This window comes from Leptinotarsa decemlineata, unplaced genomic scaffold (assembly GCF_025532065.1).
Source record: "Leptinotarsa decemlineata unplaced genomic scaffold, Ldec_3_MD MMD2_tig00003902_RagTag_RagTag, whole genome shotgun sequence".
NCBI classification, from domain to species: Eukaryota; Metazoa; Arthropoda; class Insecta; order Coleoptera; family Chrysomelidae; genus Leptinotarsa; species Leptinotarsa decemlineata.
This window is the reverse complement of record NW_027412598.1, coordinates 2,607,261-2,620,691: the sequence shown is the minus strand read 5'-3', so window position 1 is coordinate 2,620,691 and position 13,431 is coordinate 2,607,261. Positions and strand designations below refer to the sequence as shown.

At 32.7% G+C, this 13,431-nt stretch overlaps 1 protein-coding gene across 3 annotated transcripts in view; it reads right to left on the bottom strand.

Annotated features, from left to right (window-relative positions):
• LOC111513229 (uncharacterized) overlaps positions 1–13,431 on the bottom strand; it is a 241,047-nt gene that overhangs the window by 191,366 nt on the left and 36,250 nt on the right. Inside the window, exon 2 of one of the 3 annotated variants that reach the window (XM_074178524.1) lies at positions 1,913–2,092. The exons of the other annotated variants lie outside the window; for them this stretch is intronic. The gene's annotated coding sequence lies outside the window, so the exon portion shown is untranslated. The remainder of the gene's footprint in view (positions 1–1,912; positions 2,093–13,431) is intronic. 3 annotated transcript variants of the gene reach the window in all.

Here is a 13,431-nt window from a genome sequence, read left to right as displayed (position 1 = left end):
GGTTCATTTGAAAAGCCAATGAAAAAATACGGAGACAGAATCAACAATCAGTAATAGTTGTGTACCTGATAAATTAGACATTGTGTCCTTTTCAATGAAAATAGAACTTTGAACAAATAACAATAATTAAATAAAATGTAAAGACAAAAAGTAAATCACAGCAAATGCTCAAAATGCTGGGCTTGTTCATGATAACATAACTGTGTCCTACTTCGAATATTATTCACTGCACGATTAATTTCCCTCCCCCTCAATATTCCGAACTATTTAACAATGCTGAGTTGAAGGTCCTCGATATTTTGATATTCCCTCTGACCATAAACTATATTTTTCAGTGTACTCCATAAGAATGTATCCATAACACTTAAGTCTGGAGACCTTGCTGGCACCTCACCGGCCCATTATTCACTATCCATTTATCACCAAACCTCTCAGTCCGGTGGAGCACCATCATGTTGAAACCAGATGTTGTTATAGTTACCCAAAGGTAGATCGTCCAAATAATCTTCGAAAATCGACATTTAAAACTGGTAAGAGGTTTCTCCATTCAGAATTTCGTCAAATAAATGAGGACCCAAAATTCTATCTTTGTAAATTTTTGCCCACACGTTAATACTTAATCGCACTTGATGTCGAATTTCTCGGAACTGCCTAGGGTTGTTTATGCTCCAAATGGCTCCGTTATTTCGGTTGAATATCACACAATTCGTAAAAGTGCTTTCATCTATCCAAATTACATTTTCCAGATAAACAGGAAAATCAGGTCTTCTTATTAGCCAATTACAAAATTCTAATCGTCTTTCGGGATCACCGGGATGCAATATTTGATATATGTGTATTTTGTAACATTTTAAACAGCGGTTTGAAATGTTTGAGATGTCCCCATGTATGACAAATATTCATTTCGGAGGAAATTTGAGGTGTAGATTTCCCCGGGTTCATGTTTATTTTCAAATTATTAATCTTTATTGAAAGGGACACACTGTCTAACTTACCTGATATATACCTCATTTATTGAATTTTTTAGTTTCCTGGTCCATTCTGTCTCCGTATTTTTTCCTCAGCTTTTCAAAAGAACCAAACTCGGTGAGATTTTGATTCAATAACTTGAACATAGTTCGATATGCTTGTCGTCTTTCGGGATAAAAGTTTAAATACATTTCCGATGTCCTAACACTGTTTCTATCGTATATGTAATACATTTGTATCATATCTCTTTTTACTTCATTTGTGAAAGCCATTGTTTGTCAAAAATTCTATGACAATAAAGTTATTTTTGCATACGTTACTTTTTGTATATTCCTTCAAGTACGAACCAAGTAAATAGTGCAATTTTGTTGGTGAAAAATACTTCGAATTAAGGAGAAACTCATTAGGGTGTTCTATATGAAATTCTTCATTATAATTTTAATTTTTTTCAGATTACAGAGGGTGAGAATTTTCAGAAAAATTCATAAAAATAATTTTGCAATGGTTTTGACTGAAATTTTAAATGAACTAGAATATAATATTCCCCTGCTTGAACGATATGTTGATGATATATTCTTAGCACTCCCTTCAGATCAAATCGAAAACACTCTTGACTCTTCAACTCTATCAATCCACTTGTTCAATTTACTTTTGAGAAAGAAGTTAATGAATCTTTACCTTTCCTTGACATGAAAGTCATCAGGTTTGAAGGAAACGTTCTTAAGATTACGTGGCACAAAAAATCTATATGTAGCAATAGGTTCATTAGTTATTTTTCACAGCATCCTTCAAGGATGAAAACTAACTTAATTTTATCTCTTAAAGAAAGTCACTAGATTGTCTCATCCGGATTTTGTTAAAAATGATTTAAAATTTTTAAAAGGTATTCTAATGGAAAATTCATATCCTCCTAAGATATTGAATGAATATTTATTCAACTTACCCAAATTCAATTTTAATTCAAGTTATCCAAATTTATCTACCCTAACTTCACGTAGTAATAGGGGAGCCCAAGCGGGGATTTCTGGATTTACTAAAGCGCGGCAGATTAATATACAGGGGGATACCTTGTAACAACCGGTTAAGTACCTCCACCAAATATGAGCCCCATATATACGGACGCCTGTTAGGGATAAAGGATCAGATTAGTAAAAAAAAATTGATCATCAGAAATTCTCGAGCGCGTCAGATTCAGGTAGGGTGAGTTAATTACCTGCTAAAAAGTGTATATTCCAGTAATCTGACAATTTGAGAGTAACGTAAAGGAAGGGGAGGGCAGCAAAGTTGTAAACAAATAACGTAATTTCGACATTCTCGAGCGTAGCTATATATTTTTTATTTTGAAGGAAATAATTCAAGGATAAAGAAAAATATGTAATCTGACGACTTCCGCAAGCCGAAATAACAAAAACTCGTCGATAAAATTTAATGCGTGCAGCTGTGTGATACCTATATTTCCCTCTCCGAGTTTCTCTTCCTCTATTCTCTATTCACTTTTTCTCTATATATTACTCTCTCACTCCGTCCCCACTCTGAATTATGTTGCCATGACGCCATCACAACTGATCACAGATACTCGTCCGTGATGAAGATGATGATTAATTAATCGATTAATTGATGGATGTAGCCGTTACTACGTGGTAGGAAATCATAATAAAGAGAAGAGAAATTAAACTTTATATGTTTTTTACCACTTTTATTTGTTACTAACGTTACTGCAGTTTTGTCCTATATGGACATTTTCAAACTTATACAATATATAAGGACATTTTCAAACTTATATGTTGTATAAGTTACAGGACGAGAGAGAGTTTCATTTCTCTTTTTTTCATTGATTAATCAATTGATTATAAAAAATTAAATGTTGTTGAGCATTTTTTTAAAATTATTTTCTTATAAATACAAGTATTTTACTTAAAAAACATACCCTCATTTATTTGCATGCTATTTCCTGAGCTGCTCAATTGAGATCAATGAATTAAAAAAAATTAAAAAAAATATTGTTTTTGTCACATTAAGCGAATCCCTCTAGATAATCATCAGATTATGAGACAGCACGTCTAAAACATAAAGATAAACCATATATATATATATATATATATATATATATATATATATATATATATATATATATATATATATATATATATATATATATATATATATATATATATATATATATATTAATCTAACGCGCTCGAGTATTTCAAAATGGCGAATTTTTTTTGCACATTATAATAATGGCCACGAGTTTGCGTCAGATCGAAATCGTCAGATTATTGAATGAGAGATTTTTTTTGTTGCACTTAACACCCCCTTAGGAAATCTGACGCGCTCGATTAAATTTTCTTTCTTTCCACTTTTAACCCTTACGTTACAACCACCCACATCATGCAAAAGATCTGATTAACATACCAACAGTATCGAAAATACGTAGGACATTGATGCTATCAATATCTGACGCGCTCGAGTATGTCCGTGTAACAGTATTTTTTTACATATTTAAAAATCTATAGCCGCTTTCCCCACCGATGAAAAGGTATATATTATATAACATTTTATTTCTTCTTATCATCTAAGCTTTGCAACCTAATATGTCTCAATGACGCTCGAGTAAATCCCCATTTTGCATCGTGGGCCCCTTGCTATAGTATTAGGTATGCAATTTCCGAAACAGACAATTCTCCTTCTTATAAAGGAAATAATCAAATTATATATAATTATTCTATAAGATATATTCCAAATTTAATCCCTAAATTACTAAATATATTTCGAAAACGGTTCAAAATAGAAATAGTATTATCTGAACAAAGTTAATCTAAAATTGAATGTAGAGCTCAAAAATGTTGGAATATACAGGGCGTTCCATTTGAAAAAATTGAGTTCCACTCATTTTTTCATGAGATCAAAGTATCTGCATTTTTTGAAGACCCTGTATGAGGCAAATGAAAATATGACTCGGAGTGAAGATCCTCATAGTATCACTCCACACCATTTCAAATTTGATCGTTTTAGTGCAAGAGAGTTCAAGATTATCAGCATTTATAAAAGTTCATGTTTGGTAAAAAAAATATCGAAATTAATTTATATCTTCTAAACGGTAATAGATAGATATAGGGAAATAGTATATGAAGTTGTTGACAAAGTGATAATGAATCATAATATGATATTATATACGGGGTGTTCCATTTGAAAAATCAAAGAAGCCGCTTCTTTATAGTAGAAGCGACAATATATATATATATATATATATATATATATATATATATATATATATATATATATATATATATAAATCTGTCATTTTCAGTTTTTTGCAAATATCTCAGAAACGTTTGGCGATTTTACTAATCTGAGAATACCATTATGTTGCATTCCTAAAAATGCAACTTTTGTTTCATTTAACTGTTCTTTCAGGACCTACCGTTTCCGAGATAGCAATAATGGTATCAGCTAAAAAAGCGGTCTATACAGGGCTTTTCATGATGAGCGTCAATTAGCCGTTCCTGACAAACTATTTAACGGATCAACCTGAAAATTTCACAGTATGCATAAATCAATATGACCTACACGTCTAAAATATTTCAGACGAAGCGACGTTGTTGCTTCTACTATAAAGTAGCGGCTTCTTTAATTTTTCAAATGGAACACCCCGTATATAATATCATATTATGATTCATATTTTTTTCTTACCAAACATGAACTTTTATAAACGCTGATAATCTTGAACTCTCTTGCACTAAAACGATCGAATTTGAAATGGAGTGGAATGATACTATGAGGATCTTCACTCCGAGTCATATTTTCATTTGCTTCATACAGGGTCTTCAAAAAATGCAGATACTTTGATCTCATGAAAAAATGAGTGGAACTCAATTTTTTAAAATGGAACACCCTGTATATTTCAACATTTTTGAGCTCTACATCCAATTTTAGATTAACTTTGTTCAGATAATACTATTTCTATTTTGAACCGTTTTCGAGATAAACTGTTTCAAACGGAAACTGACGTGGTTTTCTTGCTCGTTTTTTTGAATTCATCACTTATTTTGGATATTCAACATTTTTTTATACTTAGTAATATTTCTTTTTGGTCCAGTTTTTCAACTGTCTCAGATCAGTCAATTCGAAATTGTAGAAAAAGTTACAATTTGTATACATTGAGGTATTGGTCTCTAACGTACAACAGTACACATTAATATTTTTTAATAGTGTGCTTTGGAAAAATGAATAAACCAATTATTTAACGTCTGACTTTGGTTGGTAGTTTTGACTGATTGTGATAGTTACCAATTATAATGGAATATTGTCAAGATTAGGTTACAGTAATGAAGATTTCTTGAATTTATTAATAATTTATGGTGAGTGCAATAGAATTGCAAGTAGAACATGCCGAATATTTCATGAAAGATATCCACAACTTCCGAAGCCGAATAATAATGTGATAAATCGACTACTAAAAAACTGTAGGTTGAATCGAACCTTCCGTCCAAAAATCATTTGTAAGAAGACTAAAGTGGATGATGATGACAATGGTATAACAGTTTTGGGATACTTTCATGCATTTCCAAATGCTTCTCTGCACGAGGCTGAAAGGGAGATAGGTATACCCTACGTGACAATTTGTCGAATTCTTAATAAGCATAAATGGCATCCCTATAAGTTCTACTGTGTCCAAAATTTGAAAGAGACTGATTTACCTCGTAGAGTGGAAATCTTTGAATGGTTACTTGTCAAGACTCAAGAGGATGAACATTTCCTTGACAATATCATATGGACAGATGAGGCCAAGTTCATATAAAATGGAGTTTTCAATAGACACAACAGTCATTATTGGGCGCCAGAAAATCCCCATGTTGTCCGCCAAAGGGGTTTTCAAGAAAGATGGCAATTCAATGTATTTTGTGCCATAAAGAATGAGTCAATTTTTTATATCGAGTTTTATGATAATTTTAATGCATCAAAATATGAAGATTTACTGAGGAATGGAATTCAAATGATTTTAAATAATAGACCAGGAAGAGAACGTGTATGGTACCAAAGGGATGGTGCTCCACCCCATAATTCTCATTCTCAGCGAAGCTTTAACCGAAATCTTCGAAGACAGATGGATTGGTAATAAAGGGCCTTTTCCTAGAACACCAGATGGCAATCCATTAGATTATTTCGTGTGGGGTTTCATTAAAAATATGGTTTACTCTACTCCAATAACAACAATGGAAGATATGAAATCGAGAGTTACAACTGCTTTCAATAGTTTGACACCAGACTTGATCAAAAGCGCTACACATGACAATCTTTTGAAGAGATTACATGTTTGTTTAAGTAGAGGTGGAGATGTGTTTGAACATATTCTGAAATACACTGACGATGAAATTAACTCATTAATTTATGGGTTTATTATTTTCAGATCCTCATAGTATCACTCCACTCCATTTCAAATTTGATCGTTTTAGTGCAAGAGAGTTCAAGATTATCAGCATTTATAAAAGTTCATGTTTGGTAAAAAAATATCGAAATTAATTTATATCTTCTAAACGGTAATAGATAGGTATAGGGATATAGTATATGAATTTGTTGACAAAGTGACAATGAATCATAATATGATATTATATACGGGGTGTTCCATTTGAAAAATTAAAGAAGCCGCTACTTTATAGTAGAAGCAACGCCGCTTCGTTTAAAATATTTTAGGCGTGTAGGTCATATTGACTTATGCATACTGTGGAATTTTCAGGTTGATCCGTTAAATAGTTTGCCAGAAACGGCTAATTAACGCTCATCATGAAAAGCCCTGTATATAGGTAGTCATAGACGTCAAAGAAAATATAATCATTATTATACATAAAGTACAGTAACATTATAGCGTTCGAACATTTTGACCTGTTGATAAAATTGGCCAGGATTAATACGAGTAAGATAACATTCATTGTGAAATAAACCAAGTCTTCATCCGATATGAGAATGTATGTAATGTAGAAGACATTGATGTAAAATGAATACTAACTTGGATACATAACCGAAGATTGATCAAATTTAAGCAATTGAGAACTGCTGAAGTGAAAAGAAAAATGATTTCATCATAGAATGAATCGACGAGCATAATCTTTATTATGTTTATAGTTTAGCATTATCAGTAGAGCGACAGTCAAGAAAAGGAATTCAAAACTGAAACGCCTGTAAAATTTTATGTTTAGATATGCTATCATACTGGGTGAACAATTGCATCAACATTTAGGAAAATGCAAGGTCCCGGTTTTATTTAACTGGTCCTGTTTGTTTGTTTATTCGTTTGGGTCAAATTTAGTAATTGAAGTTTGACCCCGTTCCTGTTGAAATATTGATCCGATATTTGGTACACACATTTATTTTCGATGATAATACAATTTAATAAATTCTGTATCATTGTAAATTCAAGATGGCCACAGCTACACAATGACGGATTACATATTGTTTCGCAACTAACTCAATATGAGTAACAAATGACAGGGCTTAACTAGTAGAAAAAGATGAAAATTCAAGATGGCCACAGCTTCAAAATGGCGGATTACATATCACCTTGTGATACTGAGGCGCGAAATGAACTGAACAGAATGAAAAGGATTGACTAATAAAATTAGAAATCAAAAACTTGAAAATAAAAAAATTGAACTGAAAATTTACGATAAACTGTTTTGTTTTGTAAAAAAAAAGATATAAAATTATGTAGATAATGAGAAAGAGAGTTTTTGGCCTTCTACTTTTCCATCGTATACAAAAAATATGGTAACCACTTTCAAAAATTAACTCTATACAATTATACCTCTTTCATTAAACATATTGTGTAGGAATCCTGTGAATGATATCTGATTTGGTTTCATACGAATGTTTGATACCACTATTGCTATCTCGGAAACTGTAGTTCCTACAAGTACGGTTAAATGGAAAAAAAGTTGCCTTTTTAGGAATGCAACATAATGGTATTCTCATATCTATAAAATCACCAACCGTATTTGAAATATTAGCAAAAACCTGAAAATGACAGATTTTAATCCATAGGAATGTTTGGAATACAAACGGAATAGAGAAAAGCGTTTTTCGTATAATTCGGCGTTCATATAAAATTATTTCTAATTTAAATAAATATGTATACCATTACAATTAAAAACATATTCAGTTTTCTCAAATAACTATATACTTTTGTGATTTGCTGTAGATATTATTATTCAGATCTGTACCCAAGTAATTAAATGCTAGAATTCTCAAATTTAGTAGATTTCAAGGCCTGAAAGTTATGATTGGAGAGGTAAGTGAATTTTGTCATCACAGTCATATTTCTAATCAAATTTTTCTGTGATGAAGTACGTCATTGTTTTTTCCTATTATCAAAAAATAAGGATACCTCCGTATGTTAAATTGGATTTGTACAAAAAATAATTATTATATTTTTATATTTTTATGAGATAATATCCAAGCTAGTTTAGTAGAAACTGATCCAATAGTATTATTGCGGAAATATAGACAATCACTAATCTCTGTTCTCTTTCATTTTAGAACATTACTTCAGTGAAAGGTTTCAAAATCGACTCTAATTGTTTTTTAGTAGATATCACCAATAATAATAATAATAATAAATGAAATATGTTAATGTTTTAGATTAGGATTAACCGTTTGTGAAGAATTTATATTTTTATTTAAATATTTGTAGAAGTCTATTATAATTTATTAATTGTTTGAATAAATTTGTTACTAAAATTTCTCGATTTTTATTTATATTTTGCTCATTCTCATGTTGAAAAATTTTCCATGGCATTTACATAATCAGTATGGAATATGAAATATTATCCGCAAGACTCCCATCAGCAGCTAATAAAAAAATCGTGATACGTAAGTAGGTAGATCAATAATCCAGTTGAGAAAATGATACAAATTGTATTTGATGTATTATCAAATGCGGTTGTTGAACAAACTACATTCTCACAATTATTCAATAACTTGATCTATTTCGATTGGAGATTCATGTAAATTCATGTATTTCTGATCCTGCCGAAAAGTACTTTCCTCAATACTAAAACTACGTAATGCTTTTTATCTACAAACTTCATGTACAAATCGAATCAGCATCAGCAGGAGATGACAATCGATGGTCTAACGATTTTTTTCATGGGAACATATTTGATGGTAAAAAGCATATTGAAGTTTTAGCGAAGAGAAAAGTAATTTTCAGTAGAACTGATCTGAAGCTCCATTACTACCAACGAGGTGCTGGTACTCAAATTAGTATAATATTTGGTTGATTGAATCCAATAACCAAATTCAAACAAGAGGGAAGGATTTGGTTCATCATTATTCATACTTATTTTAAACTTTCGAAATGCTTTACTCTATCAGCAAGATACTCACAATGAGGTATAAACATTGTTCGTTCAACTACTTGAACGATTGAATGATATTGTTGAACTTTGTTCAACAAAATCATTACTTCAGTGGAAAATTTCCCATTATCAAAACAAGCAGAGTTGTCCATCATCCTACAGATATGTAATGTTTTTTTAACAAAAATTTTACTCAAATAGAAAATACATTTGATTATTTCAATAAGATCCACTATTTCACCCATCTTTAAATTTTGTTTCTTTAATAGAATATTCAGTTTGTGTCTGAAAGTTACTTCTATGCATGATCTCTACACATCCATGTATACATTTACTTATATTAAAATTGATTACTTCCTTCCTTTCCTTGGAAAATTCCCTCATCCTTGTTTTTTAGTATCAAGATGGAGTAGTAGAAAGCCAAAAACTTTCTTTCCCAAAAAATTAATCACTCCTAAAAATATAACCCCTTCAATTCAGGATATTCGAATTACTCTAAATCATTCTCGCTATCAATTAGACAAAATATTACTTGAATTCAATTCTTCTTTGAATTGAAATAACTGATGGATGTGATTGTTTCAATAAAATATTTGTTTGATAAAATGAATATATGCTTGAAGAAATAGTTGGGAGTCAAGAATTATTTTTTCTTGCATCAACAAAATATTTTGTCGTGCATATATGACACTTTTATTTCTTTGAATGAAGTGAATTTTCTTTCATTCAACAAATCTTTTTTTTTCCGTGATAGTCTCTCTAACATGTACCATGTATGAACTTCTTGAAAAAATACTGAATGCTAGATTACATTACTAGCTGGAACAAAATAACCTGATTATTACTCGGCAAAGTGGTTTTCGTATATATCGTTGGACTACAGATAACCTAGTAAATCTACAGTCAGATATCCACGAAGTCTCTTTGCGAATAGAGAAAAGCTTATGCAGTATTATTTGATATAGACACAGCCTTCGATACTGTTTGGAGACGCAAAGTTCCCTATCAACTGAATCGATGGTGAATTCAAGGAAGTATACCTGCTTTCATATATAATTTTCTCTCTAATAGAACTTTTTCGGTAAATTATCTGAAACCAAGTCACAAGAAAATTGCACTTCTTAAGAATCGACACTCAGTGTGACTATTTTTCTAGTAGCTATGAATGACATTCTGGATGGTATTGAGAAGCCAGTGATGGATTATCTATATGCAGATGATTTAGTTATATATGCAACGGAAAATATATATATATATATATATATATATATATATATATATATATATATATATATATATCAACTTGCCAAGTTATTATGTCAGTGTTGGTGGTTTGACCAATCAACCGACAACTGCGGTAGCAGTGGCTCTTAGATTGAAATCAATATGGGAATGATCAAAGGGTACTTATCTATTTATTTTTTGATTTTCATGGAATTATTTTCCAGCAGCTTGACTGCATTAACCTTTCTAGATTTTAGAAAGGTTAATGTTATATATAATGTTATATATAATGTTATATATATATATATATATATATATATATATATATATATATATATATATATATATATAATTTATTAAATGGTCAAAAATACTGAGTGCGCATATAAGCAAAACTGAAAAAAATATGGCTCTTCTTTGGCACCCCGAAAAAAAATCATAATACAAAAAAAATTGGAATGTCAATGTCCTGTTGAGGTACATTTGCCCATTCAGCGATGAGAAACTCTCTCAATTGAAACGTTGTGTGAATGTTCCCCATATGCGGAGTAATTCTTCGTTGAAGCATGTCCCACACATGCTCGATGGGATTCAGGTCCGGTGATTGTGCTGGCCATGGCAATACATCAACTCCTTCGTTGGTGAGCCAGTCAGTCACTAGACGCGCGACATGTGGATGAGCATTATCGTGCATTAGGTGGAAGTTTTCACCAACAGCACCAGCAAACGGACGGACGATAGGTAGAAGAATGGTGTCGAGGTACTGTCAGGCTGTTAGGGAGCGATTTGGAAAAACGAGATCGGTTCTGCCGCCGATCATAATTCCGCCCCATAGCATTACTGTACCACCTCTGTATGTGTGGACTTCCTGGACGTGTCTCAAACGTTCATTATTTCCAGGTCGTCTCCACAGTCTTACTCGACGAGAATCTGGATGAAATCCAAATCTGGATTCGTCTGTAAACAAAACTGTGGCCCAATCATTTGCATCCCAGTTTTGATGTTCTTGACACCACTCTAATCTTCTACCGCGATTGCCTCTCGACAAAGGTGCACATCTAAGTGGCCTTCTGTTGTGGAGATCTGCTTCATGCGGTCGATTTCTGACAGTATCACGACCAATGGTCGTGATACTGTCAGACTGACTCTACTAAAACTGAACTTGTCAACCTGTTGTTTGTCCTTTTATGCGGTCCGAACGCCTCAGTGTAGGTACTCCTGCACACGTAACAAAACGATACCGAATTTTGGCCTACTTTCTACGTCGTCCCCATCATTTTATAAAAAATAAAAAACTTCTGAAGAAAAGCGGAAAGTACCTAATTATATACATCAATTAGAACAATTTGAAAATATATGTAGATCACGAACAAAAGTTTCTTTCATATACAAACTGGCGAAAAAAAAACAATTTTAATTCTAGTAACACTTTATTGTGACATTTTCAGTGGACAGTTTACAAAACCACAACACATGTTTCTAAAAATAACTTCGTCAAGTGTTTTAAGTATGAGGAATATATTGTATAGCGAATACGTGTTGCGGTTTTATCAACTGTCCAGGGAAAATCTCACAATAAAGTGTTACTTCAATACGTTATGGATTTTCATCGGCCAATTCCGTTACATAATAACGTTAATGCAATTTTCATATAAGTGAAAGTAGTTGTTTCGGTAAAATTTTTTTCTTCAAGCTTATATTTGAAAGAAACGTATGTGCATGATCTTTACACATCTCTGTAAAGAGTGTTTATCGATATAGTTTCCCACTTTTTATATAATGTTGGAGAGAAGTACAATCTAACTCTTGGGAGCAGGAGGCTACTTTTCTGACAGTCCAAAAACTTATAAGCAACTTTCAACAATAGTTGTCAACCACATTCTACAGTGTTTTCTATGCATTTCAATCAAACTTTCTTCGATAGTTTTTTGAGATAACGAGTGAGTGAGTGAGTATCTTTTTGGCAACTCTGTTTTTGACAGATCACGCGTGAATCGTGTCTTTTGTCATTGCGAAACTTGTTCAGTTTGGTCTATAATTTCACCATGAATCGACTTACGAATGAACAACGCTTGCAAATTATTGAATTTTATTATCAAAATTCATGCTCGGTGAAGAAAGTGTATCGTGCACTTCTTCCAATTTATGGGCAGTTTGTCGGCCTACTGAGGAAGCTATTCGGAAGCTTGTGACTAAATTTCAAACCCAGTTTACATTATTGGACATTAAACCACCAACACGCATACGTAAATTTAGGACCGAAGAAAATATTGCGGCTGTATCCGCCAGTGTTCGTGATGACCCTGAAATGTCGATTCGTCGCCGTTCACAGAAATTGGGCCTCTGTCACTCCACTACGTAGAAAATTTAGCGAAAGGATTTGGGTGTAAAACCTTATACGACAAAGCTGGTGCGAGAATTGAAGCCACACGACCTCCCACAACGTCTAACATTTGGTGAATGGGCGCTGGCAAAGTTGGAGGAAGATCCACATTTTTATCGAAAAATTGTATTCAGCAACGAGGCTCATTTCTGGTTGAAAAGATACGTTAACAAACAAAATTGCCGCATCTGGAGTGAAAACCAGCCACAAGCACTGTTTGGTTTGGATTATGGGTCGGTGTCATCATCGGGCCTTGTTCAAAGACGATAATGGCTGGAACATTACTGTGAATGGCGAGCGCTACAGTGTGATAATTGACGACATTTTGTTGTCCAAAATGGAAGAAATGGACATGCCTGACATGTGGTTTCAACAAGACGGTACCACATGCCACACGGCACGCGAAACAATGGCCCAATTATGATCCCTCTTCGGTGAACAGTTTATGTCACGTTTGGGGCCCGTCAATTGGCCACCTAGATCGTGTGATTTAACGCCTTT